The sequence below is a fragment of the Aegilops tauschii genome, chromosome 3 (genome assembly GCF_002575655.3).
Source record: "Aegilops tauschii subsp. strangulata cultivar AL8/78 chromosome 3, Aet v6.0, whole genome shotgun sequence".
NCBI lineage: Eukaryota > Viridiplantae > Streptophyta > Magnoliopsida > Poales > Poaceae > Aegilops > Aegilops tauschii.
In genome coordinates this window covers 245,343,512-245,370,323 of record NC_053037.3, presented here as the reverse complement: position 1 = coordinate 245,370,323, position 26,812 = coordinate 245,343,512, and positions in this window count along the sequence as shown.

The window sequence follows — 26,812 nt, the reverse complement described above, 5'->3', positions numbered from 1 at the left end:
TGGGAGATTTTTTCGGCGGCGGGGAGGAGTTTGAACTAGGGTTAGGGTGGAATCATCCGTGATTTGGGGAGGGGAAGGCCTTTTTTATAGCTAGGAGGGTCCAAATGGGGTGCGGTTTTCGCCCACACGATCGTGATTAACCGTTGGGGCATCAAACGAGAGCATGGAGGGGGTTTTGCTGGGCTAGTGGGCTGTGGTGGAGGTGTGTTGGGTAGTAAAGAGAATGGGGTTTCGGGCTACGCGGTTAACCGTTGGGGCATCAAACGACTTGCAAATGGAACAAAATTTGACGGGCGGTCTACCGGTGATATACCAAGGCCACTTGGCAAATCTCGGCCCATTCCGAGAATGTTTTTCTCCCACTCACGAAACAAGATCTAAGAGGGGTGACGGGCGCGTGCGAGTGTCTGTGCTCAGAACGGACAATGGAGAGAACTGGGAGGAACCCGAACGGATGCATGTTTTGAAAAACATGATGATGCAATGCAGATGATGACATGGCAAAATGCAACACGCAAGCAAATGACATGGCAACATGACGAATAACTGGAAGACACCTGGCGCATCGGATCCGGGGCGTTACAGTATAGTTAATCTCTGGCACTTGTCGCCGAGGGTTAACACTCGCCCTTTCTTCTACTACCCTAGCCATGAAGGCTATGGTAGCCCGACCCAAGTTGCCAACGGAGACCATGAGTCGGATCCTGCTCTAGTGCATCTAGTGCGCTACGTGATGGCACAAGAGGCACTATTCGATCAGGTCACCCTTGATCTGATTGCCACCCACAGAACGCTTGCTCTCCTAACTCTGGTGAGAAGTGAAGCTGCAACTGACACCGACACCCTGATAATGCTGCTTGGGAGGCCAGTTGAGCCCCCAAGGTCTTCCCCTATTGTCTATCCAGGCAATGCTTTTGCCTCCAGGGGAACTCCATCGTCTCTTGGAGACCTACTCCAACGGGATTGTGACCATGAGACCCCACGAGGGGCATCGTCGCTATCCCAGCACTATGCTCCCCATCCTACCCCGAAAAACCCCGACACTGAAGCTCACGGAGAAGCATCGACATCTACAAGACACGCCTGACTAGAGGTCAACGAGGTGGACTGAGTCCACCAGGAGTTTTATCAAATCTTAGTGATCCTGTTGTCTTGCATTTTCAAGGTAGCAATCGCATGGCGTAGTAAGCTTGTAAGTTACCCGTGTGCCAATGTTTTAATGGTACTATGTGTGATCTAGTGTAGATTGTGGCGTATGGCGACAGAGTAAATGCTAGACGTGACTGCCGACACACACAGTAATTTGTCACACTCCTTTTTGGGAAGAGATGTCCGAGAATTTGACTTGGACAACCCTATGTCGGAGGCGATGCACAAGTTGTACCAGCGCTGCATCGTGTTTCCTGACCCAGGCACCTGATAAGGGGTCGTATCCATACACCACACCAGCCACCACCACACTTGAGCATCGCTCTTCTCCATTCATCCTTCCAGGTCTCACCCTGGAGCCTACCTGAGAACTCTAGATGCAAGCGCTGGTACCTTTGTTAAGGTTTTGTGGGATTTGACCCGCAATACCCTTGGTTCTAGCCACCCACCCCAGTATGAGTTGTTCAAAATGAGGATCACCCCTGATTCCTCAAAATACTGTGCAGTTGTGCACATCCCACGAGAGGATTTAAATCAAGGCCCTCCATATGTTGTCTTCCTCGGGAGATCCATGCCAACCTCAGGCATGGCTATTGAGGCTGCTGCTTATGAAGCAGTTACCCGTCTTCGATTCACGTACCTGCTGCGAGTGAAAGGAAATAGTACTATTTCCCGAGCCGCGCAACTTCTGCAGCAGAAGCCACGTTCCGTTGTGAACGCATAGAGAGAGATCCAGCTCTGGCCAATCTCATTCAATATGTGATGGCCCAGGAGCATCTAACCCAGCAACTAATGGATTACCTCCATTACCTTGCTGTTCTAAATCCCCATTCGCCATTGGTGGACCACCATGGCCAACTCCGAAAGGGTGTGTTCTTCGTTTACTTCCTTCACTTCCCCCGGAAGAAGAAGAATGTGCTCCAGCACCAGGAACCCTTCCAAAAGGCCCTTTAGATCTCACCTTCGAACCGTAGACGGTCATTGTTGCTGTACCTAGCACTAGTTTACATGATGCAACTGTTGTATTGTAATTTAGGGCATATGTCATAAGTGCATTGCCATGACTGCATTCTGCATATGATCATTTGTTGTGATTTGCATTCAGTGCGTCCGCCCTTAACAAATCTCGAGGACGAGATTTTTCGTAAGGGGGGTAGAGTTCGTTATACCCCAAAAATTCAATCAAATTTTATTAAGTAAAATTTGGCCAGAAATAAAATTTTGAATGATACTAGGTCATTTATTGATTTCAAAACCTTTTCTATACTATGTTTTACAAAATTCTCCCCTCTATAGAAGATTATTTTGTAGAATGTTGTGGTCCTTGGTTGTTTTGTAAATCATTTCATTTATATCATAAACAACGGTAGGAAACATTTTGATAATAAATTTTTCCACAAAGTAATACTTTTAAAAGCATTTTCAATACTTAAAATGCTTCTATTGCACAACAAGTATTCTAAATAATTGTTTGAAAATCCCACAAATATTATGAGAGGTCATGTGATGCCTACGGGTCACTTTTATGCAAAAACCTAACTATGCCTTTTGAAAATTTTGAGTGAAACATCCTCTTTTCATTTTTGCCCCATTCTTGAGTTACAACTTCAACCCTCTTTTTCCTAGCTTCATTAATTCTGAAACTTTGCCATCTTGTAGTCCTTCAAACTAGTACCTTAAGTCACGAAGGGCAGCTCTAGTTTCAACTTTTAAGTCCACCAAACACTCCTCTGAAGTTTCTATCCAAAAGTGAATCCTGGTAAAACTTGCACTAGCAAGTTTCTCATCTTGCCAAACTAACTCCACCAACATCTCTACCATCCAAAGAGACCTCATCCTGCCTATTTTCATCATTAACAAAACCTCCTAGCTAGCCCTAGCATTTTTTCAAACACCTTGTGGGCATGACAGAAACGTTGCCACTTTCTAACTTACACTGGACACTTGGTCATTTGGCCAAACCAGGATGTCCATCACTCCTCTCATACCTAGAAGCACCATCCTGTTGATTTGTAGCTCATGTGTGTCCCTGTTTATGCCACTGGCAATCTGACGAACACCTAATGTGCGTGCACCGTGCGAGGCCAGAGCATGCGTTTTGCACGCATCGGCACCAAGCTCATGCCGTGTCTCTGCTGCTTCCCCCTCTCAACCTGATCCACCTCTAGATCAGCCCAACCACCAGGACCCACGCCGACACCCTCGCTTTGCCCCTAGCGCCGTCCACCGCCATGCATGACGACCAGGACCGTCGCCCGACGAGTACGCCTTCGCCACGTCTCTGTCTTGGCCCCTCTTGCTTGAATGCCAATGGCTCAAGCTCATCCGCGGCTCACCAGCCTCACAAGAGACACACCAACCGTGCCTACCTCACCACCGCCCACACGTTCGCCTTGAATGGTCGTCGCCACCGTGTCCACCCTCTGGAAGCCACAGCACTGCCCTCCACCGCCTTTTTAAGCTTCCCCCGAGCCCTCTTAGTCCATCACCACCTCTCTCTCTCTGCCTCCCTCACTAACCCTTCCGTAGCAGCAGAAAGACCAGAGATGGTCGTCTTCTTCCGCTCCGCAAACCACGGCCGCCGCCACTGCCTTGGTGATTCCGACACCACTTCCCTCCTGCACTCTCCTCACCACACACCGCCTCCTCGCCCCACGAATCCATCCCCACCTTCAATTTCCCCCGGAAGCCGCCGTAGGTGGAGCACCTCTTTCGCCCGACGCCGCCGTCCGCTGAAGAGCTCGCCGTTGGCGACTCCGTCCACTTCGGCGACCATGGTGGGTACCCACGGGACCGCCTCGACCTCCCTAGCTCGTGGGTGTCCTCAGTTTCAAGAACGGTGCCACCGTTCGCCGGCGAGCCTCACCGAGGCCTCGCCTCTATTCTGCCGAGGAAGGCGCGCGCGGCGACTAGTCAAACCTGACCAGTGGGCCAGGCGGGCCCACTGTCAGTGTCCCAGCGCCGCTGACCCGCCCGTAAGTGGAGGCGAACTCCGCTGTGGCCGCCTCCGCGTGAGGGAGACGTACAGGGCGAATATGCCTTCGACGTCATCAGCTCTTCCTCACAGCTGAGCAGCTGGGCTCGGTCCAGTAACGCTAGATGGCTAAAAGTTGCCCAGGGTACATCTTGGCACTTTCATATATTTCCTTTCCAACGGATTTCAAATAATTCCACATCAGCCATTTCACGTCCAAATTTGATGATTCAAATTTCTACCTACTCCTATATTCATGCTCTATTTATCCAGATAGGGTGAACATTTTTCCTAGGCCAGGTTTTTGCTGGATTTAATAAAAAGTCCATTTCTTTGATTATTCCAGCTTAGTAAATCCATAGAAAATCATATGAACTCCAACTGACTTGATTCTTTTTCTGTTATTTCTCAAATTTCATCTATTATTTTAGTATTTAGTTCAAAAGTTTCCAAACAACTTTTTAGCAATGTTTTGGATTTATGTGGTAATTATAATATTTTGAAAATAGGAAATGGAGGGGAGATATAATTTTCAAAATTTTGGAGTGCACCTAAACTTTCTGCATGCTCAAGGCAAGCATCTTGAACACATGATATGGTGATTGCATTGTTGTTTGTTTGCATATAGAATTGAATTATATATATGTTGAACTCTTATGAAATTTGTATGGTATTGGTCATACATGCATGATTTCCCCTTAATGGTATTTTATCTTCACTTCAACATGAAGTATAAGAGAGTACGGTTACTTTCATGTGCCATATGTGCCTGTGTTGGTCCAGGCTAACTTGTAGGAAGAATCAGTCACGCGAAAACTGACCGTGAGACTGAATTCTCGTTGTGACGAAAATGGTTAGTGAGGGTATGTTGAGACATACCAGGTGGTGACCCTGTTGGGTACTGCCAAGGAATTATATTCTGCTAACCACTATAGGAAGAACTTCAACTTCCTGAGTTGACCATAGATCGAGTCTTGTTCTAGTAACCCCCATACTGGTTTCGTGCTACCACATGTCCCTGCCACAGGTAGGGTACGGTACAGTAAGTTGTTAACCCCTTTCCCTGCACACACCGTACAGAGAGGCCACGATGAGGGTTTCCAGGTACCGGCTGCAATGCCAGTCATCGGGCCAGGGAGCATGGGTGTATCCGGCTGGGCCGAGAGGGGGGCACCCCTGGTAATCCGCATGTGTTAATAGTGATCCCATGCTACTCGAGACGATGGTCTCCCCACCTTAGAGTTTCTCTTGAACGATGCTTTGGGTGATTCCTGGCATCCGGAGAGTTAATCTGGTGTGTGCTGGTCAGGTGTGTTTTCAACCCAAAGGCCGTAACGGGAATTAGTCAGCGTCTCGGTGTTGGCTAAAGAAATCCTATACACGTGGGTAAGGAGTACACCCTCTGCAGAGTTATATCTATTCGAATAGCCGTGTCCATGGTTAAGGACTATGGTCTGGTTTGGTCAAGTGCCGGTCTTAGTGTCAGTCTCCGGAGGAAATAAGTAAAGTGATCATGGTTCCTTCTACAGGATAATGATTGTCAGTACTAGTGCTATTATGAATATTATTGTTGATATGGATATTGTTGTGGACTAACCTCTTCCTCTTATGTTTAACCTTGAGTATCTCTTGGGATGGCTAGACTACCGGGATACTCAAGTTTATTCTCGTTTCTGAGTAACACTTGGGATGGCTAGTCCACCTGAATACTCATGTTATTTTCTTATAAGCCCTTTATGAGGCGTCTCTTAAGACATCCGACTATGGCATGTATTTTCAAGACCTCTCGTGGCGTCGCTTGAGTTCTCGGGCGGTCCTGTCTCGCCCGATTCTCTTTTAGACACCCGTTTGGCATTTCTCTTTTAATTCTTCGGGCGGTCCAATGCCCGACGTTCCACTTTATTTCTTTGATTTACTAATAGCATGACTTATTTTCTGTATGAGTATTTGTCATGCCATGCTTTAATACTCAGTCAGCACATGCATGTAATTTAGTTCATCATGAGCATATGCATCCGGTATATCTTTTGTTCTCGATGCTTGCGGGTACATTCAAACGTACTCACTGGCTTGTCCCTGGCTATTGTCTTGGCCACATCATGACTCAGAGATGAGCATTGCGACGACACCCCAACCTAGGATTCGGAGATAGCAGCCACGCGAGATAGGAGTTATCCAGGTCAGCTGTTCCCGTTGGAATGGAGTTCCATCAATCTGGGAGATCCACGAGTCGCTTCCTTCGTCTGCCACTAGAATTTATTGTTGTACTCAATGGACCTATAAGGTCTTGTACTCAAATCCTTGTAATTGCTTGGAATTCTGTATCAAGGAAATGTCCACCAGCAACAGTAATCCTGGGGCTGGTGATGACATAAGGGTCGTTTACTAGGATTTATGTCCCGGAAATCCGGCCCCGACAACCTTGGTATCAGAGCCAGGCTGACCACTAGTTAATCCTATCTTAGCCTGGTCAATCTCCCTAGGTTTCCACACCATCCATATCCTTTTCTATCCACCGTCAAGCTCATCCTATCCGACAGCCTGCACAGTGGCGAGCCAACATCTTTTTGACAGTCGGTGCCCAGCCTATCGTCCTAGGCCACAGGCCATGCGCCCGTGGCCGACACCTGTGTTGTCCCATCCACAAGCATGCGATGGAAGACTCCGCTGGCTTATAAAGGAATCCTTGCCCCAACTCAGCACATCACAGCCTTCACTTGCAGCATGATTTCCAAACCACCAAGATGCCTGGTCCCATCGTACGCAATGAGACCACCACATCTGAGCTTGGAGATTTTGTAGCCATCCTCGCTAATCTCACTCGTCGTGCTTTTGGCATAGACGAACCCCGAGAATATGTTGTGTACCAGGAACACACAAGTGATGCCATCCATCACTTCTAGGCCACGGTGCACATCTGCGGGAGGGGCACCACATCAGAGCGTCCCTACCGGTTCACCGGGAGGACGACCTCCGATGAGCCCCAAGCCATCCAACTTGTAGCCCGAGAGGGTATAGTTAATCTCCGGCACTTGTCGCCGAGGGTTAACACTCGCCCTTTCTTCTACTACCCTAGTCGTGAAGGCTATGGTAGCCCGACCCAAGTCGCCAATGGAGACCATGAGTTGGATCCTGCTCGAGTGCATCTGGTGCGCTACCTGAGGGCACAAGAGGCACTATTCGATCAAGTCACCCTTTATCTGATTGCCACCCGCAGAACACTTGCTCTCCTGACTCCGGTGAGAAGTGAAGCTGCAACCGACATCGACACCCTGATAATGCTGCTTGGGAGGCCAGTTGAGCCCCCAAGGTCTGTCCCTATTGTCTATCCAGGCAATGCTTTTGCCTCCCCAGGGGAACTCCGTCGTCTCTTGGAGACCTACTCTAACGGGATTGTGACCACGAGACCCCACGAGGGGCATCATCCCTATCCCAGCACTATAGCTCCCCATCCTACCCCGAACAACTCCGACACTGAAGCTCGCGGAGAAGCATCGACATCTACAAGACACGCCCGACTAGATGTCAATGAGGTGGACTGAGTCCACCAGGAGTGTTATCAAATCTTAGTGATCCTGTTGTCTTGTATTTTCAAGGTAGCAATCGCATGGCGTAGTAAGCTTGTAAGTTACCCGCGTGCCAATGTTTTAATGGTACTATGTGTGATCTAGCGTAGATTGTGGTGTATGGCGACAGAGTAAATGCTAGACGTGACTGCCGACACACACAGTAATTCGCCACACTCCTTTTTGGGAAGAGATGTCCGAGAATTTGACTTGGACAACCCTATGTCGGAGCCGATGCACAAGTCGTACCAGCGCCGCATCATGTTTCCTGACCCAGGCACCTTATAAGGGGTCGTATCCATACACCACACCAGCCACCACCACACTTGAGCATCGCTCTTCTCCATTCATCCTTCCATGTCTCACCCCGGAGCCTACCCGAGAACTCCAGATGCAAGACCTGGTACCTTTGTTAAGGTTTTGTGGGATTTGACCCGCAATACCCTTGGTTCTAGTCACCCACCCCAGTATGAGTTGTTCAAAATGAGGATCACCCCTGATTCCTCAAAATACTAGCAGTTGTGCACATCCCACAAGAGGATTTAAATCAAGGCCCTCCATATGTTGTCTTCGTTGGGAGATCCATGCCAACCTCAGGCATGGCTATTGAGGCTGCTGCTTATGAAGCAGTTACCCGTCTTCGATTCACAGTACCCGCTGCCAGTGAAAGGAAATACTACCATTTCCTGAGCCGCGCAGCTTCTGGAGCAGAAGCCACATTCCGTTGTGAACGCATAGAGAGGGATCCAGCTCTGGCCAATCTCATTCAATATGTGACGGCACAGGAGGATCTAACCCAGCAACTAATGGATTCCCTCCATTACCTTGCTGTTCTAAATCCCCATATCGCCATTGGTGGACCAACATGGCCAACTCTGGAAGGGTGTGTTCTTTGTTTACTTCCTTCACTTCCCCCGGAAGAAGAAGAATGTGCTCCAGCACCAGGAACCCTTCCACAAAACCCTTTAGATCTCACCTTCAAACCGTAGACGGTCATTGTTGTTTTACCTAGCACTAGTTTACATGATGCAACCGTTGTATTGTAATTTAGCGCGTATGTCTAAGTGCATTGCCACGACTGCATTCTACATATGATCATTTGTTGTGATTTGCATTTAGTGCATCCGCCCTTAACAAATTCGAGGACGAGATTTTTCATAAGGGGGGTAGAGTTTGTAACACCCCAAAAAAATTAATCAAATTTTATTAAGTAAAATTTGGCCAGAAATAAAATTTTGAATGATACTAGGTCATTTATTGATTTCAAAACCTTTTTTATTTTCTGTTTTACAAAATTCTCCCCTCCATAGAAGATTATTTTTTAGAATGTTGTGGTCCTTGGTTGTTTTGTAAATCATTTCATTTATATCATAAACAACAGTAGGAAACATTTTCGTAATAAAATTTTCCACAAAGTAATACTTTTAAAAGCATTTTCAATACTTAAAATGCTTCTGTTGCACTACAAGTATTCTAAATAATTGTTTTAAAATGCCACAAAAATTATGAGAGGTCATGTGATGCCTACGGGTCACTTTTATGCAAAAACCTAACTATGCCTTTTGAAAATTTTGAGTGAAACATCCTCTTTTCATTTCTGCCCCATTCTTGAGTTACAGCTGCAACCCTCTTTTTCCTAGCTTCATTAATTCTGAAACTTTACCATCTTGTAGTCCTTCCAACTTGTACCTTAAGTCCCGAAGGGCAGCTCTAGTTTCAACTTTTAAGTCCACCAAACACTCCTCTGAAGTTTCTGTCCAGAACTGAATCCTGGTAAAACTTGCACTAGCAAGTTTCTCATCTTGCCAAACTAACTCCACCAAGATCTCTACCATCCAAAGAGACCTCATCCTGCCTATTTTCATCATCAACAAAACCTCCTAGCTAGCCCTAGTATTTTTTCAAACACCTTGTGGGCATGACAGAAACGTTGCCACTTTCTAACTTACACTGGACACTTGGTCATTTGGCCAAACCAGCATGTCCATCACTCCTCTCATACCTAGAAGCACCATCCTGTTGATTTGTAGCTAGTGTGTGTCCCTGTAGATGCCACTAACGAACACCTAACGTGCGTCGCTTGAGTTCTCGGGCGGTCCTGTCTCGCCCGATTCTCTTTTAGACACCCGTTTGGCATTTCTCTTTGAATTCTTCGGGCGGTCCAACGCCCGACGTTCCGCTTTATTTCTTTGATTTACTAATAGCATGACTTATTTTCTGTATGAATATTTGTCATGCCATGCTTTAATACTCAGTCAGCACATGCATTTAATTTAATTCATCATGAGCATATGCATCCGGTATATCTTTTGTTCTTGATGTTTGCGAGTACATTCAAACATATTCACTGGCTTGTCCCTGGCTATTGTCTTGGCCAGATCATGACTCAGAGAGGAGCACTGCGACGACACCCCAACCTAGGATTCGGAGATAGCAGACACGCGAGATAGGAGTTATCTAGGTCTGCTGTTCCCGTGGGAATGGAGTTCCATCAATCTGGGAGATCCATGAGTCGTTTCCATCATCTGCCACTAGAAATCATTGTTGTACTCAATGGACCTATAAGTTCTTGTACTCAAATCCTTGTAATTGCTTGGAATTTTGTATCAAGGAAATGTCCACCAGCAACAGTAATCCTGGGGCTAGTGATGACACAAGGGTCGTTTACTGGGATTTATGTCCTGGAAATCCGGCCTCGACAATTACCTAAGAAAGATCATACTCCATGGAACAGTAGAAGTCACAATGAGGGGCTCAATTATTCGTCAACAAACAAGAAGGGAAATAAGCTCACTCAAAAACGAAAACGTCGATGTTGAGAAACCGTTATCGGTCAAATGACGTAATATATATGTTCCTATTTTGTGTACACACTTTACCGTTATGGGTCAAATGATGTAATATATATATTCCTATTTTGTATGCACACTTAACTGTTATGGGACAAATGATGAAATATATATCGCCTTAATTATATACATTGTACCCTTTCATTCCGGCTCTCGGAGAAAAAGGAAAAGAAAAGAAAAGAAAGAAAGCAAAATAGAAAAGAAAGCAAAAAAGAAAAAGAACACAAAAGAAACAAAATGGAAAAGAAAAGCAAAAAGGTAAGCAAAAAAGAAAAGGAAAAGAAAAAAATGAAAACAATAACAGGAGCGCTGGTTGAATAAAAGCGCTATAGCTATGTTATGTAGCAGTAGCACTGTCCCAGAAGCCCACTATAGCTACTTCATATAGCAGTAGCGCTGTTGGCTGAAACGCGCTATACCTACCTTAGCTATAGCGCGTTTTCTAGAACAACGCTATTGCTATTTTCACATAACCCCCCGCGCGGGCTTCCCTCCTCTGCTTCCTCCCCCAATTCCCCCACTCTCTTCTCCCCCTTGTCGCCCCTGCCCTTGCCCTCGTCGGAGCCAGAGCGCTGACGCCGACCCCGGCGTCGCATGCCTCTGTCGCCATTGCCTGGCCCCGACCCTGACGTCACACGTCTCCGTCGCCGTCGCCCGACCCCGACGCCGCACACCTCCGTCGCCGTCACCCGGCCCGGCCCCGACCCCGATGCGGCACGCCTCCCTCCTCTGCTTCCTTCCCTCCCAACCTCGTTCGTCGTCTGGCCTGCCTCCTTGCCCTGCACCCTCTATAAGGCCCCACCATTCCTCTCTCTTTGCGATTAGAGCTCTAGCTAGGGTGCTTAGGTTAATTTACTTAGGTTATAGATAGGGCAGTAGGTTAATTAGGTTATCTATTTAGTTAGGGCAGTCGGTTAATTAGGTCATCTATTTAGTTAGGGTAGTAGGTAGTTTTTTTTGCGGTGATGAATTTAGTTGTGAACCCTAGCTAGGTATCAAATTTAGTTATGAATTTAGCTAGGTATGAACCCTAGTTATGAATTTTGCGGTGATGAATTTATCAAATTTAGTTATCAACCCTAGGTATCAAATTTAGTTATGAATTTAGCTTGGTATCAAACTAGGACATAAATTTTATTCAAGGAGTTTTTATTGGTATTTAGCTAGGTATGAAACAAGGACATAAATTTTATTCAAGAAATTTTTATTGGTATTTAGCTAGGTATCAAACTATGACAAAAAAATTATTCAAGGATTTTTTTAGTATTTAGCTAGGTATCGAATTTTATTCAAGGAATTGTTGCTATTTGATTTTTTAGTTAAAGCTATTGTTGCTATATGAACCCTATATGATATGTGAACATGTGATTTGGACATGTGATTCAAACAGGGCCGTGGTGGAACAACCCCGCACTAGCTAGCTTATATTTGAAGTGGACATGTGTATATTTGGAAAATGATGGTTATGTGCAGGGTAAATGATCCGAGTGGCCTATGTTTTGCCGGAATGTTGATTCATTACCGTTCTGGTGAATTTCAGGTGCTCGATATGTCCACTTTTTAGCAAAGGTCATGCTGAAATTTCCCATGAATTTTGGCGTCACTTGTCCTAGAAAGTACGCATATCGAGTGCCGGGATTTGCTGCGACGGGAATGAAAGGACGTTCGCGCAACCCATAGACCTTTTTTATGCCATTTCTCATTTTATAATAGTTCTACAATTAAAGGAGGAGACTTAATCATAGGAAACATGTCGAACAACGAAGAAACCGGGCCTTCTGACCACGATGCAGATGAAATGGATTATGAGGGTGAACAATAGTACCTCGACTCTTTGTCTGCTAAGCACAGTCAAGGTTTGCAGGGCGGCCTCGATGATGGTACGGACGCCGACATCGACACTGACGGCGCCGACACCGATGGCGGCGCCGAGACCAGCAGGGAAGGTACCGGTGGGGAAGATACCGGCGGGGAAGGTACTGGCGTCGAAGCCGCTACTGAAAAGAAGAAGCATAAGAAGTAGAGGATACGAAAACTTAACAAACTGGCATCAGACGACTGGTGATCACAAAGATGGCCCCTGGCAAGTTTGAGCCATCAGAGCCGGAAGAACCTCGTAAGTACTATGGGAACCAAGTCGGATGCATCCTACAAGAATGCGTGAGCATCAACGTTGATGACTTAAGGGGTAAAGAACATTTGAGGAAGTTCCTCCTGACGAAGAAGAGATTCAAGTTCCCCGACCGGGATGATGGCATAGAACACCCGTGGGATGATCCAAAGATGAAAAAGATTAACAATCACACCATGGGCATGTTCAGCAATGATTTGGCCTACTGGAAAGGGAGGGTGAAACGAGCTATTAAGGCTGAGGAACGCCTGCCCAAGATTCTGGAGGAAAATCTGACACTTACGGAAGAGGAGTTCCAAAAGTTCAATGACACTTGCGCTACCGAGGCAGCCAAGGCTAAGGCTGCGAAATTCAAGAGCCTTCAGCAAAGCAACACAGGGAAACAATGCCTCGGAAGCCGTGGATACCTTGGCAAAAGGTCTATATGGGATAAGGAGGACGCGGAACATGAAGCCACGGGTATCCCAGACCCCTTCGCGAAGTTCACCAACCCCTTGGAGCATTACTTCATCAGGGCCCGCTACAAGTGGGACAAGGAAAAGAAGGTTTTTTACATGGTCCCGATCACGAGGAAATTGATTAGAATACTGGTAATTATTCTTTTACCACCTTACATTTAGCTTATGATCAAGTCGACTACACATTCGTAAACGGTTCACGTTCCTTCTGTAGGACAAGCAACACGAGCTTGCAACCGAAAGCCAGTCTTCGCCGATGAGGCCCAAGTGGGACACCCCTCTCAACCGGATCTTGAATGAACATAAGGGACTCCCTTTGGACCAGCGGCCGCAATATGGACGTGTGCACGCGCCGGAGACAGCGCCGCGTGGAATATCTTTTACAACGAGGACCCGGAGGCCAAGAAGCTAAAAAAGAAGTTCAGTTAGGCAGACATCAACGTGAAGGTGAAGCTTGCCTTCGAGAAAAAAACAGCCGAGGACGTGAAAAAAGCAGCCGAGGAGAAAAATGAGTTGCTATAGCAGGCAGTCGCTCCAGCTGTAGATGCCTGCAGAAATGATTTCGCTACTAACTTGATCCCGACTATCATCAACTGGACTAAGGAAAATCTAGACAAGACGGTAGATGATTTCCCCTTGCCCAGCTTGGTCAGGAGCAACTCGGTGAACAACACAACTGCACCATCACCTGCTCACGCAACCGCGCCTGCTCCCGCACCCTCACCGCTCATAGCAGCCCGTCCTCAGCCTCTGGCACGCTAGGTGGGCCTTCGTCTTTGCCTGAGCTCGACGCCCTCACGGTAATTGCATGTCGCACCAACATATATCTAGAATATTCCATTTTCATTGCCTTCTAGATGTTTTACGCAACAGGCATGTATTTGCAGGCCGATGAAACCCCACGCACTATACTCTACTTGATCAAAGGCCAGAAGGTGTGATGTCTAATACACAACCTTCTTCTTGTAGACGTTGTTGGGCCTCCAAGTGCAGAGGTTTGTAGGACAGTAGCAAATTTCCCTCAAGTGGATGACCTAAGGTTTATCAATCCGTGCGAGGCGAAGATGAAGATGGTCTCTCTCGAACAACCCTGCAACCAAATAACAAACAGTCTCTTGTGTCCCCAACACACGCAATACAATGGTAAATTGTACAGGTGCACTAGTTCGGCGAAGAGATGGTGATACAAGTGCAATATGGATGGTAGATATAGGTTTTTGTAATCTAAAAATATAGAAACAGCAAGGTAACTAATGATAAAAGTGAGCACAAACGGTATTGCAATGTGTTGAAACAAGGCCTAGGGTTCATACTTTCATGTTCTCTCAACAATAATAACATAATTGGATCATATAACTATCCCTCAACATGCAACAAAGAGTCACTCCAAAGTCACTAAAAGCGGAGAACAAACGAAGAGATTATGGTAGGGTACGAAACCACCTCAAAGTCATCCTTTCTGATCGATCTATTCAAGAATCCGTAGTAAAATAACATGAAGCTATTCTTTCCGTTCGATCTATCATAGAGTTCGTACTAGAATAACACCTTAAGATACAAATCAACCAAAACCCTAATGTCACCTAGATACTCCAATGTCACCTCAATTATCCGTGGGTATGATTATACGATATGCATCACACAATCTCAGATTCATCTATTCAACCAACACAAAGAACTTCAAAGAGTGCCCGAAAGTTTCTACCGGAGAGTCAAGACGTAAACGTGTGCCAACCCCTATGCATAGGTTCATGGGCGGAACCCGAAGTTGATCACCAAAACATACATCAAGTAGATCACGTGATATCCCATTGTCACCACAGATAAGCACGACAAGACATACATCAAGTGTTCTCAAATCCTTAAAGACTCAATCCGATAAGATAACTTCAAAGGGAAAACTCAATCCATTATAAGAGAGTAGAGGGGGAGAAACATCATAAGATCCAACTATAATAGCAAAGCTCGCGATACATCAAGATCGTGCCAAATCAAGAACACGAGAGAGAGAGAGAGAGAGAGAGAGATCAAACACATAGCTACTGGTACATACCCTCAGCCCCGAGGGTGAACTACTCCCTCCTCGTCATGGAGAGCGCCGGGATGATGAAGATGGCCACCGGTGAGGGTTCCCCCCTCCGGAAGGGTTCCGGAACAGGGTCCCGATTGGTTTTTGGTGCCTACAGAGGCTTGCGGCGGCAGAACTCCTGATCTATTCTGTTCCCCGATGTTTTTAGGGTATATGGACATATATAGGTGAAAGAAGTCGGTCAGGGGAGCCACGAGGGGCCCACGAGGGTGGAGGGCGCGCCTAGGGGGTGGGCACGCCCCCTGCCTCGTGCCTTCCTCGTTGCTTCCCTTACGTACACTCCAAGTCTTCTGGATTGCTTCCGTTCCAAAAATAACTCTCCCGAAGGTTTCATTCCGTTTGGACTCCGTTTGATATTCCTTTTGTGCGAAACACTGAAACAAGGGAAAAAATAGAAACTAGCACTGGGCTCTGGGTTAATAGGTTAGTCCCAAAAATAATATAAACATGTTTAGTAAAGCCCATAAACATCCAAAATAGATAATATAATAGCATGAATACTTCATATATTATAGATACGTTGGAGACGTATCAACATCCCCAAGCTTAGTTCCTGTTCGCCCTCGAGTAGGTAAATGATAAAAGAAATAATTTATGAAGTGTGAATGCTAGCAGGTGCATAAGTTTGATCAATGATAATTTCAATCACCTTTTCTAGCATCATTATATGTCGTTACAGTAGCCCAACTCATAGAACTTTTCATGATCAAGTAACAAGCTATTCACATGTTGAAGTATAGATCATAAACTTTCTTGAAATCTAACAAACCGTGTTATTAGTCATCAAACAATTACAATTCATCTTATTTTCAGGAAGAGTCTATGTCAGAGCTTTGATTTAGCAAACTCCACATACTCAACTATCATTTGGTCTTTCACAATTGCTAACACTCATGCGATATTTATGGGTTCGAAGTTTAAATCAGACACAGAGAAAGATAGGGGCTTATAGATTCGCCTCCCAACCTTTTACCTCAAGGGTAATGTCAACAATAATAGTTCATGATGCCTTACATCCAATTGGATATATATTAGAATCTTTCCAACACGAGGTGCTTGCCAAAGGATAAAATGAAAAAAAGGAAAGGTGAAGATCACCATGACTCTTGCATAAAAGTAAAAGATAGGCCCTTCGCAGAGGGAAGCAGAGGTTGCCATGCGCTTTTATAGTTGGATGCACAAAATCTTAATGCGAGGGAACGTCACTTTATATTGCCACTTGTGATAGGGATCTTTATTATGCAGTCCATCGCTTTTATTTCTTCCACATCACAAGATCGTATAAAGCTTATTTTCTCCACACTAAAAGATCATACATATTTAGAGAGCAATTTTTATTGCATGCACCGATGACAACTTACTTGAAGGATCTTACTCAATCCATAGGTAGGTATGGTGGACTCTCATGGCAATACTGGTTTAAGGGGTGTTTGGAAGCACAAGTAGTATCTCTACTTGGTGCAAGTAATTTGGCTAGCATGAGGGGGAAAGGCAAGCTCAACGTGTTGGGCGATCCATGACAATATACTTTATTTTGGATATAAGAAAACATAACCCATTACGTTGTCTTCCTTGTCCAACATCAACCTTTTATCATGTCATATTTTAATGCGTGCTCACCATTACAAAAGATGTCCAAGATAGTATATTTATATGTGAAATCTCTCTTCCTTCAATATTCTTTCATGAATTGTTCAAGTGACCAATACAATGTTTGCTAACCTTCAATAAATTTACCACCTCTACTTCTTATATGTGAAGTCATTACTCCCCATGGGATAAGCATATGAAACATATATAATTTCAGATTTATGATATTCAATTCATTCAACCATTTACTCATAGGATATAAGTGAAGCACACGAGTAAATGACAAACTACTCCAACAAGATATAAGTGAAGATCAATGAGTAGTTAAATAATTATGTAGCTATGTGAAGACTCTCTCTCATTTAAGAATTTCAGATCTTGGTATTTTATTCATACAGCAAGCAAAACAAAAGAAAATAAAACGACGCTCCAAGCAAAACACATATCATGTGGTGAATAAAAATATAGCTCCAAGTAAAGTTACCGATGAACGAAGACGAAATAGGGGATGCCATCCGGGGCATCCCCAAGCTTAGGCTTTTGGTTGTCCTTGAATATTACCTTGGGGTGCCTTGGGCATCCCCAAGCTTAGGCTCTTGCCACTCCTTATTCCATAGCCCATCGATTCTTTACCCAAAACTTGAAAACTTCACAACACAAAACTCAACAGAAAATCTCGTGAGCTCCGTTAGTATAAGAAAATAAATCACCACTTAGGTACTGTTGTGAACTCATTCTAAATTCATGTTGGTGTAATATCTACTGTATTCCAACTTGTCTATGGTTCATACCCTCCGATATTACTCATAGATTCATCAAAATAAGCAAACATCACATAGAAAACAGAATCTGTCAAAAACAGAACAGTCTGTAGTAATCTGTATCAAACGTATACTTCTGGAGCTCCAAAAATTCTAAAATAAATTGGTGGACCTGAGGAATTTGTCTAGTAATCATCTGAAAAAAGAATCAACTAAATATAACTCTCCATTAAAAAGGTTTAGCTAATCTCGTGAGCGCTAAAGTTTCTGTTTTTTTACAGCATGATCATAAAGACTTCACCCAAGTCTTCCCAAAGGTTCTACTTGGCGCAAACACTAATTAAAACACAAAAACACATCTAAACAGAATCTAGATGGATTATTTATTCCTAAACAGAACGAAAAAAACAAGAAACTAAAATAAAATTGGGTTGCCTCCCAACAAGCGCTAACGTTTAACGCCCCTAGCTAGGCATGGTGATTTCAATGATGCTCACATAAGACATAAGAATTGAAACATAAAGAGAGCATCACGAAGAATATGACTAGCATATTTAAGTCTAACCCACCACCTATGCATAGGGATTTTGTGAGCAAACAACTTATGTGAACAATAATCAACTAGCATAGGAAGGCAAAACAAGCATAACTTCAAAACTTTAAGCACATAGAGAGGAAACTTGATATTATTGCAATTCCTATAAGCATATGTTCCTCCCTCATAATAATTTTCAGTAGCATCATGAATGAATTCAACAATATAACCAGCACATAAAGCATTCTTTTCATGATCTACTTGCATAGAAATTTTACTACTCTCCACATAAGCAAATTTATCCTCATCAACAATAGTGGGAGCAAACTCAACAAAATAACTATCATGTGATTGAAAATTAAGATCAAGATGACAAGTTTCATGGTTATCATTATTCTTTAAAGCATACGTGTCATCACAATAATCATCATAGATAGGAGGCATGCTTTCATCATAGTAAATTTGCTCATCAAAGCTTGGGGGACAAAAAATACCATCTTCATCAAACATAGCATCCCCAAGCTTGTGGCTTTGCATATAATTAGCATCATGGCTATTCAAAGAATTCATACTAAAAACATTGCAATCATGCTCATCATTCAAGTATTTAGTGCCAAACATTCTAATGCATTCTTCTTCTAGCACTTGAGCACAATTTTCCTTTCCATCATTTTCACGAAAAACATAAAAAAGATGAAGCATATGAGGCACCCTTAATTCCATTTTTTTGTAATTTTCTTTTATCGAATAAACTAGTGATAAAACAAGAAATTAAAAGATTCGATTGCAAGATCTAAAGATATACCTTCAAGCGCTAACCTCCCCGGCAACGGCGCCAGAAAAGAGCTTAGTTGACGAGGTGTGAGTGCCGCTTACCTAGCCTCCCCGGCAACGGCGCCAGAAAAGAGCTTGATGTCTACTACACAACCTTCTTCTTGTAGAAGTTGTTGGGCCTCCAAGTGCAGAGGTTTTTAGGACAGTAGCAAATTTCCCTCAAGTGGATGACCTAAGGTTTATCAATCCGTGGGAGGCGTAGGATGAAGATGGTCTCTCTCGAACAACCCTGCAACCAAATAACAAAGAGTCTCTTGTGTCCCCAACACACCCAATACAATGGTAAATTGTATAGGTGCACTAGTTCGGCGAAGAGATGGTGATGCAAGTGCAATATGGATGGTAGATATAGGTTTTTGTAATTTGAAAATATAAAAACAGCAAGGTTACTAATGATAAAAGTGAGCACAAATGGTATTGCAATGTGTTGAAACAAGGCCTAGGGTTCATACTTTCACTAGTGCAAGTTCTCTCAACAATAATAATATAATTGGATCATATAAGTATCCCTCAACATGCAACAAAGAGTCACTCCAAAGTCACTAATAGCGGAGAACAAACGAAGAGATTATGGTAGGGTACGAAACCACCTCAAAGTTATCCTTTCTGATCGATCTATTCAAGAGTCCGTAGTAAAATAACATGAAGCTATTCTTTCCGTTCGATCTATCATAGAGTTCGTACTAGAATAACACCTTAAGATACAAATCAACCAAAACCCTAATGAAAGAACATGCGGTGCCCCCATGTTTGGTTTTGGTAATTGATGTCAATCTCTATGGACTAATGGTTGCCTTGAGTTATATTTGAAGGATTTGTCCATAGGCATTTCTTGAAGTCCATGTGTTAGTTTCAAGGAGTTTATGTGGTGACCAAGGTGTTATTAAGGAATTATCCAAAGATTGGTCATGTGAGAGTAGAACTTATTGCAAGCATGTCTTGAAGAAGAAAATTGTGTGATCATTCATGTTTACCTTCAAGACATCATCCAAATGAAGAGAGTTGGAAAGAGTCAAGGTTGATCAAGACTAAGTCAAGAGTGAATCAAGTTGATCAACACACAAAGCGCACAAGATGTACCAAGAGGGATCAAGCGATCCCATGGTGTGGTAAGCATTGTCGATTACGCTTTGTGTACTAACCCATGATCTTCGTGAGAGTTCTTTGTGGGGTTAGGTTGCGGTGTGCAAGTTCAAGTGAAGCATCATGAAGAGATCAAATGCTTGAAGCTTGCCGTCCATTGTGGCGACAATGGACTTGTGAAGATGTTGCGGTGTGCAAGTTCAAGTGAAGCATCATGAAGAGATCAAATGCTTGAAGCTTGCCGTCCATTGTGGTGACAATGGACTTGTGAAGATGTGCGGAAGAGTGGCTCACCCATAGTGGAGTATGGGGGAGCAATCAACTAGTCTTCATCGAGCCAACACAACCAAGAGAGGTGGTCCATCTTGAGGGAGTCAAGATCGTCATCTTCTGGCTCAAGTGGACCATGTGCAAGGCAAAGGTTTGCTCTTGATAGGTTTTCTATTTTACCGGTCTCATGATGGTAGTTGGGAGACCGGGTTATAGGATCGATTGCCGTACTATCAAGGGGGGCTCTCGATGAGTAGCTTGATCGTATCGTTCATAGAGAGCTCAAACCATTGCATCCTTGCATCATCTTTGTTGGTTCTTGTTTGGTTCTTCTCTTTGTGAGTTTTGGAGCTTATGGTCATCTTGATGACAAGCTCGAGTTCATCGAAAACGGAGTTCACTCGCATCTTCTATGATGTTTTCGATGTTGGAGGTTATGCCGGTTCTTCTCGGTTGGAGGTTTCACTCCTTTATTTTTTGGCATACCTCCCCTGCCTCTTCTTACTATAACCAGTCGCTGTTTTGATGCTACTCTTCTTTCTCAATCCAACAAGCTTGAGTTTGCTCAATTCGGAGCTCATATGCAGAAGTTATGGCAGTTTTGGTTTCCTAGCGGTAGTACCGCGGCCAGAGCGGCAGTACCGCTTATCACCCCAAGCGGTAGTACCGCTGTCCAAAGCGGTAGTACCGCCTATGGCCATAAGCGGTAGTACGGCTACGGTTCCGCGCAGGTACCGCCTCGATTTTGGGTCTTGCATTTTTTGTGTCGAGTTTTGCAGTAGTTGCACGGCAGTAAGGCGCGGCAGTTCCACCTATAAGCGGTAGTACCGCCCTGATGGGCGGTAGTACCGCCTATAAGCGGTAGTACCGCTCCGGTCGGGCGGTAGTACCGCTACTATTTTTTGGTCCCGTGTTCTGCTCCTCCAGTGGTAGTACCGCTGGGGTGCGCGGTAGTACCGCTTATAAGCGGTACTACCGCCCCAAGGTTCATGTTTGGTTGCTCCTTTTCCCTGCTTTTTCCGCCAGAGCGGTAGTACCGCTCGTGTGCGGGCTGAGCACATAACGGTTGGATTTTTCCCCTTCTATAAAAGGGGGTCTTCTTCCCCATTGAACCTTATCCTTTGAGCTCGTGTTCTTCCCCCATTGTTGACCTTCTTCGAGCTTGCTAACTCTCAATCCCTCCATGGATTCTTGCTAGTTTTTGAGGGAAAAGAGAGAGGAGATCTAGATCCACATTTCCACCAATCACTTTCTCCTCTTTGTGAGGGGAACCCCTTGGATCTAGATCTTGGAGTTCTTGGTGTTCTCCTTCTTGTTCTTCCTCTCATTTTCTTCCCTAGCATTAGTTGCTTCGGTGGGATTTGAGAGAGAAGGACTTGGGCACTCCGTGTGCCCTTGCCATTGCATTTGGTGCATCGGTTTGAGTTCTCCACGGTGATACGTGGAAGTTACAAGTTTAGAAGCTTATTACTCTTGGGTGCTTGGTGCCCTTGAGCTTGTTCCTCTTGGGTGCTTGGGCACCCTAGACGGTTGGTGGTGTTCGGAGCTCAATCATTGTGGTGTAAAGCTCCGGGCAAGCGTCGGGGTCTCCAATTAGGTTGTGGAGATCGCCCCGAGCAATTTGACGGGTACCGGTGACCGCCCCCAAGGGTTGCCAAAGTGTACGGGTTCGGTGACCGCCCCCAAGGGTTGCCATTTGTACGGGTTCGGTGACCGCCCTCAAGGGTCCCTTAGTGGAATCACGGCATCTTGCATTGTGCGAGGGCGTGAGGAGATTACGGTGGCCCTAGTGGCTTCTTGGGGAGCATTGTGCCTCCACACCGCTCCAAACGGAGATTAGCATCCGCAAGGGTGTGAACTTCGGGATACATCGTCGTCTCCACGTGCCTCGGTTATCTCTTAACCGAACCCTTTACTTACGCACTTTACTTTGTGATAGCCATATTGTTTCTTGTCATATATCTTGCTATCACTTAGTTGTTTATCATGCTTAGCATAAGTTGTTGGTGCACAAAGGTGAGCCTAGTTGTTGTAGGTTTTGTGCTTGTCAAATTAACCGCTAGGTTTATTCCGCATTTGTTCAAGCCTAAACCGTAATTATTTTAAAGCGCCTATTCACACCCCCCCTCTAGGCGACATCCACGATCTTTCACCTAATGTCACCTAGATACTCCAATGTCACCTCAAGTATCCGTGGGTATGACTATACGATATGCATCACACAATCTCAGATTCATCTATTCAACCAACACAAAGAACTTCAAAGAGTGCCCCAAAGTTTCTACCGGAGAGTCAAGACAAAAACGTGTGCCAACCCCTATGCATAGGTTCATGGGCGGAACCCGCAAGTTGATCACCAAAACATACATCAAGTGGATCACGTGATATCACATTGTCACCACAAATAAGCATGGCAAGACATACATCAAGTGTTCTCAAATCCTTAAAGACTCAATCCGATAAGATAACTTCAAAGGGAAAACTCAATCCATTACAAGAGAGTAGAGGGGGAGAAACATCATAAGATCCAACTATAATAGCAAAGCTCGCGATACATCAAGATCGTGCCAAATCAAGAACACGAGAGAGAGATCAAACACATAGCTATTGGTACATACCTTCAGCCCCGAGGGTGAACTACTACCTCCTCGTCATGGAGAGCGCCGGGATGATGAAGATGGCCACCGGTGAGGGTTCCCCCCTCTGGCAGGGTGCCGGAACAGGGTCCCGATTGGTTTTTGGTGGCTACAGAGGCTTGCGGCGGCGGAACTCCCGATCTATTCTGTTCCCTGATGTTTTAGGGTATATGGACATATATAGGCGAAAGAAGTCGGTCAGGGGAGCCACGAGGGTGGAGGGCGCGCCAAGGGGGGTGGGCGCCCCCCTGCCTCGCGCCTTCCTCGTTGCTTCCCTTACGTACACTCCAAGTCTTGTGGATTGCTTCCGTTCCAAAAAATAACTCTCCCGAAGGTTTCATTCCATTTGGACTCCGTTTGATATTCCTTTTCTGTGAAACACTGAAACAAGGGAAAAAACAGAAACTGGCAATGGGCTCTGGGTTAATAGGTTAGTCCCAAAAATAATATAAAAGTGTTTAGTAAAGCCCATAAACATCCAAAACAGATAATATAATAGCATGAATACTTCATAAATTATAGATACGTTGGAGACGTATCAAGGTGGATGTAGGAAAGGCGGTGATAAAAAAGCCCTTGTAACTCACGTTCGAGGACCAGCCGATGCCCAGTGGGCACTTCAGGGTTACCTTGTCGAGTGTGAAATCGGGGCACGAGGATTTACCTCATCCAGTACGGCTAGGGGGAGAGGACGACGAGACCCCGCCATGTCTTGGAAACTACAAGGGTTTGGTGCTGCTATGGCCGAAGAATCTTCTTCGTCTGGTGCCAGCCGAGAGCACACCAATAACCACACATCAGTAAGCAGGTATGAGCACCACCACCCCGCCTACGCAATTACCAGCACCTGTTGGGCCTGGTGAGAGCAGCAGACGACGCGAGGAAGGGGGTCCAATAGTGGCTGATGTAATCGCCCCCGTAGAACAAAGAATGGATGATGAGATGGACGAGGATGACCCTTGTCGGTTCCTCAATACAGGAGCCTATGAAGATGACTTAGATATGATGAGTAAGCCATATGAAGACTCGGGCTATCAGAATGCTGATGAGGAGATGGATGATCTGCCCGGACAGGAACGTCCTGGCAGGGTTGATTGCAAGAAGTCTCTCTTCATGCAATCCTCACAGGACACGCCTGAAGATGCCACCTCAACCCAGGCTCAACTAGCCGAGGTTCGTACAGTGCTTAGCCCGACAACACTACGGCAGGGGTTAAGGAAGGGTCTGGAAGGTCAACCCAAGAAAAAGGAGAGGAGGCAACCAGCGAAGAAAGGCTCTGCTTCCTACAAACAAACCAAAGCACATAGCAGCCAGACAGTGGATTTTGAAGAGCGTGTACCCGTCAAAGTTGCCGCCATGTTCCATGTCACGGGCGAGCCGATGCTACCGCCAAAACCACTGGAGGCAATATCAGGGGATCTCAGGAGACTACACGAACATGTGATGTCGACTGAGAAAAGCCTAGTAGCCTTGAAGGATCTAGGATATCCGACATACGCGGGTCGTGTGCCTCTGGGGAAGTGCTACGTCGACACACGGCCCGCGGAGGTGTTCTTCCTGCGGTTTGAGCATATCTTCGAGATGTTTCTGAGAAGGCGGCTTGATTTTACAATCGTCCACATTTTTGGTCTACATATGAGCTTCGTCATGAAGAGAGAAGAAGTCTCGCAAATCTGTGTGGCGGATCCATGCTACATGCAAGAGTCCTTGAGTCTTGGCGACTTTGAGCGTAAAACTGCTACGGAGTACCTCGAAAACTTCATGGTACAGAATAAGGACCAGTAAATTGTCTTCCTGCCTTATCATCCAAAGTAAGTCTATGCCGGACAACCCTTTCATACATTTCAATCATTCCTTCTCACTCATATGGAGAATAATTTGAGGTGTTTTTCCCCGCAGCAACGGGCGCGCCATCCTTATCGTTCTTTACTCGCGAGTCTCACACACCGTGTATTTCGACCCTACCAGAAACTACAACAAGGACTACACCCACATAATGAATATTCTAGATGATGCTCTCCAAGGCTTCGGCATGAGGGGTGTCCACCTGCAGATCAGGAAACAAAGGAACAAGAAGACATGTTTCTTGGATAAAACTAACTTCTGGTGCATCCATGTCCCAAAACCAAGCAAGAACGATGGATTCTACCTCCTCCATCTCATGATGCAGTTCACAAGGGATCACCAAAAGCTTCGCATGACAAGCAGAAATGATGATCATATCCGCAAGTCGGTAGAATCTCATGGAGAAGCGGATTATAAACTTACAGATGATTTCTTTCGCATGCAGAGGGACATTGCGACGATCATCATGAAACAAGCTGTCGAGGAGAAGGGTATGTTCCACCATAGCCCTATATCGCGAGCTGACATCCGAACTCGCATAGGCATGCAACGTCAACACCTCACGCCGTTCAAGAAGCTATGGTGCATCCTCGATGATATGGAAGGATGGAAGTTCTAGTGATTTTCAATGCCGATGATGATGATATGTGTCGGTTCAACTTCTATACTTTCTGTAGCGATGAAACATTGTGATGTCCACGGTCCCTGTCGAACTTGCGTAACGCTACTTTGTTAGTTTGGGTACGATGACCTACGTACCTCTAGTTAATTAGTTTGCGTATGATGAAACTGTGTTGATTATTTATATGTTTACTATATGTTGCATCTAGTTGCTAACCCTTTCTTTTTCGTGTTGCTCAAGTATATTTTTTGCATATGATTGTACATTCTCTCAATGAAGATGCATCTCTAACAGGTACCTGGATTCTTGATGGCGAAGAAGCATTTCTATGTCATGTACAAACGGAAGGTTCCGGGAGTGTACGACGAGTGGCCTGAGTGTCAGGCGCAAGTGAAGCGGGTCTCGGGCGCCAGCCATAAAGGCTACGAAAGCAGAATCTAGTTACTTGAGGTTCACGCTAGCGTGAGAGAGGACTCATAACCGCCGCCTCATGTACTACATAGTTCCGCTCTCACTCATAGTGATTGCTCTTCTCGCGTATATCATTGTTTAGATGGATGACGATGTAGTTGCAAGTATTCGAGACTTGTATCACTATTTTCAAGATGTTGACGAGAGACCACCTTATGTTGGATGATGATTATGATGATGACACGATTTGATGAGACTATTTGTATGTGTATGCTATGATTACATTTGTATGTGTATGATATGCTAGATATTATTGTATAAAGCCTGTTCGAATACAAAACAAATATGCAGAAAAAAATTAGAAACTAATAAAACTAGCAGTAGCAAGTGGAATAAAGTTAGCAGCAGCGCGCTCTTACCAGTAGCGCGGCTTACTTGAAAGCAGTGCAGCTATTAGCAGTAGCGTGTTCCTGTAAAGCTCACTACTGCTACCCATGTATAGCAGTAGCGCGGGTCAACACGCGCTACTGCTACAAGTTAGCTCTACGCTTTTCCCTAGTAGTGCAAGGACAAATCAACACTTATTAAGGATTTGGAAGAAACCTTTGCAAACCTGCCCAAGATTAACTTGAAGTTGAAGCCTGTGAAATGTGTGTTTGGCATTCCCTCCGGCAAGCTACGTGGCTTCTTTGTATCTCCCCGAGGGATAGAGGTCAACCCAGACAAGATCGGAGCGATCGAGCAGATTCAAGCACCCAAGACATTCAAGGACATAAGGTGTTTAACTGGATGTGTTGCCGCGCTGAGTAGGTTCATTTCCAAGTCTGCCGAGCGCGCCCTACCGTTCTTCAAAATTTTGAAGAAGGCAGGGCCAATGAAGTGGACCCCGGAGGCAGAAGCAGCGCTGCGCGACTTGAAAGCCTATACTTAGGAGCAACCAATCAAGTGGTTAGTGCGGCGCTAGTGGCACAGCGGGAAGTAGATGAAGGAATAACCACAGTTATTGTCC